This window comes from Amborella trichopoda, chromosome 12 (genome assembly GCF_054954075.1).
Source record: "Amborella trichopoda isolate Santa Cruz 75 chromosome 12, AtrichopodaSantaCruz75HAP2 v2.0, whole genome shotgun sequence".
NCBI lineage: Eukaryota > Viridiplantae > Streptophyta > Magnoliopsida > Amborellales > Amborellaceae > Amborella > Amborella trichopoda.
The window spans coordinates 20,968,537-20,975,481 of record NC_142347.1 but is presented as its reverse complement, the minus strand read 5'-3'; the positions used below and the strand labels follow the sequence as shown (position 1 = coordinate 20,975,481).

The window sequence follows — 6,945 nt, the reverse complement described above, 5'->3', positions numbered from 1 at the left end:
TGTATGGATCTCAAGGCTCAGATACAACTTGTTGTAGAAAAGAGGGATAAGAGAATAAAACAAACAAGAAAATTTAAAAACAAGATACCTGTAGAATTCTACAAAATCTAAAGCCAAGATATCGCTAAAATTTTCTATGATGTACCCATAACTACAAAGAAAAGAAGTAAACCAACTACATGAATCCCCCATCACAGATCTTATGTACATACCAAACTCTCATGGACACTACAATAAGCCTATTTTTAGCTTTTAAAATTTATTTGTGTTTTTAAAATTGATTTATTTTTTCATATTCATGATCTCCATGTAAGAGATTACATGTCCTTAAAAATCAGTTCTTAAAAAAATCCATCTTAAAATAGAGTTATTAATAGGCCTGCATTTCTACATATGCGGGCTTGGCCGCATAGAAACGGGATCCCTTTTTAGTTACTTGTGTTATTTGTTGTATATTTTTTTAGGTGCACTTTGTTGAGGCGTAACAACCTCAAAATTTCAAATGAATTTAATTTGTAAAAAAAATAAATAAATAAAAATTCAAAATTTTTGAATGAATATGGCTTTGGTTGGTTCTTCGTTTATCAATGGAATGCATGGCAGTATGAATCTTTCAATCACTGGAGTGGCGTGCACATTCCTAGTTGACACTAAAGCCAGCCATTCCAAGTTTTCCCCGCCTAAAAGCGGTGAAAGAGGGAGGTTAGGTTAGATAGTTGTACAATATTTGCAAGGAGAAGAGAAGCGAAGAAGAAAGGTCCATTGAAGGAATGGTTGGTCACCTGGTCAGTAGTAGCTTGGAGACAAGTCCAGTGGAGTTAGGACGATAATGAATTAGAACAATAATGAAACTAGCTCACAGGTTTGTTCTTTTTATTTTTTATTTTTTTATTTTTTTATACTTTCCTATATACACACGTAAGCATATTAAAAGTTGCAACTTTAAACAATCAAAATGAGGTGCACTTTCAAATTGTCATAGGATGTAATGTTTGTGTCGAAAATTCTTTGGGTGACCCGAAAATGTATTTTTATCTTTAACTGCTTCTAACCTTATGTCTGGTTAACTGCTTTGATTCGATTTTTTCTACTGATCGAGACAATCAATTCGATGTTTTTGATGGATTATTAAGGTGCGCATTGATTCTACATTTATAAGGTCAACCTTATATAGATTGTTTTCGTTGGGCGAATCCCAAAGACAACTTTAGAAATACACGAGTCATACATATGATCGCAACCTCAATAAATACTTGTACAGTGGTTACTGTGTTCTTAGTATTGTCCTCTCCTTCCACATCACACGCGTGCAAACAAACGGCATATCCAGATCCACAATCGTCAGGGACGAACCAGTTGCCACGAGCAAAATATGCATATCCAGAACAAGAAATCGTCAGGGATGAGCCAGTTCCCACAAGCAAAATTCAGGGATCGCTCCCTCCCGGCCCGCCCAACCCGTACCCCTCCACACAGCCAGTTCTTCAGCAGTACATTGATAAAACAGGCCGATTCTATAAAAAAACTAGATGGTTTCTACAAGTACCGGCGAAAAATAACGACATTTGCATTATTTATGACAAGAAATTTGAATTTCTATTACCCGGAAAGTCCCAAAAAAACCCCTATTTATTTACGATATTTGAACACTTGTTTTTCCTTATAGCTGAAAGCAGTGATTTAAAAATCGATGAATCACATTGGACTCGTCTGACTCGGCACGGGAGTCAATTACCTAGTGCATCGCCCGTATGATGTCACATAACAAGCGTATGATGTCATACAGCAGGAATTGGTTACCCCGTGCATTGCCTATATGATGTCACATAGTGAGTGTATGATGTTCAATAGCGAGTTAGCACGTGCCAAAACAACAATTGGGACTACAGTTTCCTATCGGCCACGTGTGGATGGCAACTTTGGGCACACGCATACAACAGTTTGAAAACTTACAAAGCAATTTATAGACGCAAAACTAAAACTCGCTGTTGGATGTAGAATAATTTTCACGGTACATTAAATTATGACGGAATTTAGATAAGTACTATTAATATAGAAAATAATTACACTTGTGTTGATGTGGTGGAGTGGTTATCACTTCCACGGTAAAGCTTTCGCTTTTCAAGTTTGATTCTGCCTTGGACACATTTTATTTTATTTTTATTGACAACTAAAATAAGCAGAAAATAAATTTTTTTTAAAATTTCTTTTTTTTTGAAATCTCTCTCTTTCTATTAACAATCTTTTTTACAAAATTTATTCTATAAATCTAAAAAAGTAATTTTTTTAAAAGAAATTTATTCCATTTGAAATCTCTCTCTTTCTATTAACAATCTATTTTATTAAATTTATTCTAGAAATTTAAAAAATTAAAATTTTGAAAAATTATAGCGTTCTAAATTGCTTCATAATGTTAACACCCTAACAAATCTTATAACAAATTATCTAGACTATCTTTTTTGCCTTAAAAATAAATATTTATAGATCCGCATCATCTGTACCAATTTTTAAACTTCAAATTTTATTGTCAGTGTTAAAAATTGATTTTAGAGCATCACAATTATTTTGGTCACCAAAAGTACTTCCTGAACGAGGATTTTGGTTGGCGCTTTATATTGTTTTCATAAACCTTGGCCTCGTAGAAATCTCATCCCAAATGAAAAATCAATAGACAAACGGAAGGTGGCGCCGCTCTGTCTCACTCGACTTCACGCCACCTACCGGCAATTGGCATTCCTCTCTCTCTTCTCTTCTTTTTAATGGCGGTTAATGGAAAGAAAGGAAAGTCGGTGGTGTCATTCGCCACCCCAGCAGCTCTCTTTCTCTGTCTAAGATTTCCATTTGATGGGTAGAGTTTGTCTCTCTCTCTCTCTCTCTCTCTCTCTCTCTCTCTCTCCTTCCCCACTTCATCTATGGCCTTTCTGCAATCCATTTCAACCCATTCAACCGTTATCAGAACCAAGTTTTTTATCAATGGATTCTGAAAATGGTCTCTGCGACGAACTCCTGGAAGAAATCCTTCGCTTGCAAAGCTTCTCTGAGCTCAACAGCGTCGGCCAGGTTTGTAAACGCTGGCTCAGCATTCATCGAAGAAACAAGACCACTCTTGGCTTAAGATTACCTGATCCCTCACTTTCGCTCTCTTCCCTTCTCTCTCACTCCCCGTACCTCACCACTCTGAGAATTGTCCCTGAAGATCTATCGACCTGTAGCTCCATTGCTTCTGATTGTGGCGTCGTCAATAATTGTGCCTACCTTAAGGAACTACGCTTCTTGGCTGGCCCTGTTTCTCCTTCGAGCCTCGAGGTTCTTGCCACGGGCTGTGTTTCTCTCGCTTCTCTCAAGATTTTGGGTTTTGGGCCTCTGTGTTTTCGTTAGCTTTTTGGGTTTGGTTCATTGAGGGAGCTTTCAGTCACTTATGTCGATTGCAAAGGAGTTGGGTTTCAAATTGGGTCAGGCTTCGATCATGGCGATCAATTTGCGGAGGTGAACCTGCCATTGGAGAAGCTCTGCTTGACTGGAATCGGGCCTGCAGATTTGGGTCTTGGGTGGTTGTGGAGAAGTTGCAGGAAATTGCAAAAATTACAGCTTTGTAGCTGTGCAGGAACTGGAGATACTGCTTCCTCTTCTTTCATTAACTGTTTACCTGGTCTTCGAGAAATTGAGCTGAGAACTTGTAGAACTATAGCAGGTAGAGTGCTGCATCATGTTGCAGAGAATTGTGGGTCATTGATTTCTCTGGTTTTATATGATGGGGAAGATCTCAAGGCCTTTTTCAGGTCATTAGGCAATTGTAAAACTCTGCAAATTCTTGACTTGAGGCTTCCTCTTGATCTCGATAATGCGGGCTTATCTGTGATTGCACAAAATTGCAGAGAATTGAGAATTCTTCGCCTTTACAGTTGGTCCAGCCTTAAGTTCTAGGCTTGAGGATTTGGTGCTTGTAAACTGTGATGTCTTGGAGAGAGAATTGGGGTTACAAACTTCTTTGGGGGCAGCATTTTAAACTGCTAAAAAAATTGGATTTGTCTTATAACGAGGGCTTGGTCGACAACGAATTGATGTCGATGCTCGTTTCCAACAATTCTTAATTAGGGATTTGTTGCTATGCTGACGAAAGTATTATAAAGATAAAACCATATTCATATGTTTTTGCTACTGGAACCAAGGTGGAATTTTTGCAAATAGTTATTTCAAACATGAAAAGTATACATGGAATCAGACCATGGTGGCCGGATGAAAAAACTATACAATTGGCATATATATCTAGTCAAAGACAAACTTGCATACGACCAACTGCATGTTAAGAAAAACAAAAGTGAGAAAATGAACACTAAAGTAGAAACCTTATAAACAGAAGATGCAGGATAACAACGATATGTCCGTTTAAAATTTAATTCATCGGTTCCCTTTTCTTCCAAAAAATCATGCAAAATGTTAACAAATGTAAGCAAACACTAATGGTCCAATACTACTAGCGAATTCAGATAAGGACGCGGCCAAGCGCGCACCCCTAGAAATGTAGGCTTGGCAATAATATATTTTTAAAATATAATTCAATCCTAAGTTTTAGAGAATATATAATCTTTAACATGGACATCATGAATATGAAGAATAAATATATTTTGGAAACTAGAAATGATAATTATATTAAATATTTGGGCCGTTAGTTACAATTGCTTTTAGATAGACCATTTATTTGCATCCATATTTAAGATGGATGCTTTACACCTTTGGACCGCATATTGTACAAATGCGGTCTAGCCCGCATGAAACAATTGTTCTTCAGATAAACCCTATTTCAAATAGAAGTCATCAATTGCAATCATATCAAGAAACAAAGGCATGTAAGAAAGTTGTTAAACAGATCAACAACTTACGCTGCTTCATTTACGGCAACACACATCACGACTACAATAATGTCCAATACTGGTTACATATTTTCGTAGAACTATTACACCTATATTATTGCTCCATGATATAGACATAATTATAAATTTGCACCATTATAGAATACTTTCTGATTACGTAGCTTAGGGAAGAATGCATGCCTTATGAGCAATGTGGAATTTGATGTTCCGTAAGAACTAAGGGAGTACACATGCCTTCAATGAGGAGGTTAAATCAAGGAGAAAGAAGGTTAAGAGAATTTCCAGATGCTTCAATAGTTCAATATGAATAAGCAAGTGCATAGGAGCTTGCAAGAGTTAACTGAATGTTGAATCCATAGGAGTAAGAATATGTACATTAGGCGCGAATTTGGATGGCCTGAATAGGTGTCTTCTTGTTTGGAAAACTAATGAACCAAGGCAAAAACATTATTTTTTTTTAAAAAAATTCTCTGATTAGAAGGTCCAGGAAATAAGTGACACAAACACATTGTGGAAGTCTTACATTACTAGCATACAAAAATAAGCATCTCCGTCATATTTATTGGTCTCCCCAAACACACCAGGATGAGAATCTGTGACTCTAGATTGGTGGTAGATACAAACACTTGTAGATAGTGAATCAAGATAAATGAGGAAATAGAATGTTATGGTCCTGACAAAAAAGGATCCAGGATTACGAATACATCAGTGTTGATGTGTTTATGAGGGGTTTCAAGAGGGGTCTTTCATTCCCTTGTGTTCAGAGGATAAGTCAGTATGGGTGTAGCATTCTAGTGGTAGAATCATAGTGAGTTCTATATGTGTGGATGAATTATTTTGTTGTGATTCATTGTCAAAAATAAAACTGTTATGTTGTGGATTAGTTCACATATAACGGAGCACCACACTGTAAATAACTAAGCCAAACAGGTTCATGTAAGGATAGCCTTTAAGAGATCAAAACTAAAAGGTTGAGGTTTTGTCGCATCCCAAGTTTTATAACACTAAAATTCTTGAGATGTGACAGTCAATCCTTAAAGAACAAAACAAATTTTTTTATTTCTAAGAATCTGTACAAAGTCTACTCATAATTATTATTAACATGAAAGTCTAGATATATACATCTATTGATAGGACAAAATTTACAATTGTGAATTTGAACAAAAGTTACAAGGAAAATTTAATCATGACTACAATTTCTTCAAAGCAGGTCCTACTGTAATTCAAAAGATTTCACAAAGTACCCTACTGACGTCCCAAGTAGGTCACCTATATACCCCCCACAAGCATCCTGGATGGGTCCACTTAATCTCTGCAGGTCCAATCATACGTCATCGGCATATCGGATTAATCTATTTAATCCTTACCGACGTATCAGATAGGTCAACTTTTACTTTTCCGACATACTGAATGAGTCCACTTAATCCCTACCAGCGTACCGGATAAGTCCACTTATCCTCACCGACGTACCGGATGAGTCTACTTGTATACTTAAAGTATCTCCGAAACTCTTTAAACATCAGAAAGCAGCAATATTGCATATCCAGAACATCATTGAAATCATTAACATGAATTCACCTGAAGCAATTTAAAACAATCACTTTCATTGAAATTCCTACATGTAACCAATCAAACATTTTGAGCAATGATTTAAGAAATATAGCAATTCTGAAAGACAGTCATGAAATGTAACACGATGAACAGTCTATTATCAATAGATGAGCTTTTATGGAAATCCAAAGTTTAAATACGAAAATATTACAATTTTATGAGAATGCAATTTAAAAAATAATCATTTTACAGGAATAAATAAAATTTATAGCGTCTAAATTTTACAGACGGATAAAAATACAATTAAATACAGATATGTGTAAATCTTACCGTATTGGTAACATTACAATTAAATGCAGAAATACCAATTTTTTGAATAATGATTTTATAGGAGAATGAAGTCCATTTACACATAAAATTTATGATCTCTAATAGACAGAAATATCACAAATTTATGAAAATACAAATAATTACTTTACAGGAAAATGAAAGCATTTACACAACACTTTATAAAAATGATGGA

At 35.7% G+C, this 6,945-nt stretch overlaps 1 pseudogene; it reads left to right on the top strand.

Annotated features, from left to right (window-relative positions):
- Positions 1-2,973: 2,973 nt before the first annotated feature.
- LOC18436963 (uncharacterized) lies at positions 2,974-4,158 on the top strand (annotated as a pseudogene).
- The last annotated feature ends 2,787 nt before the right edge of the window (positions 4,159-6,945 follow it).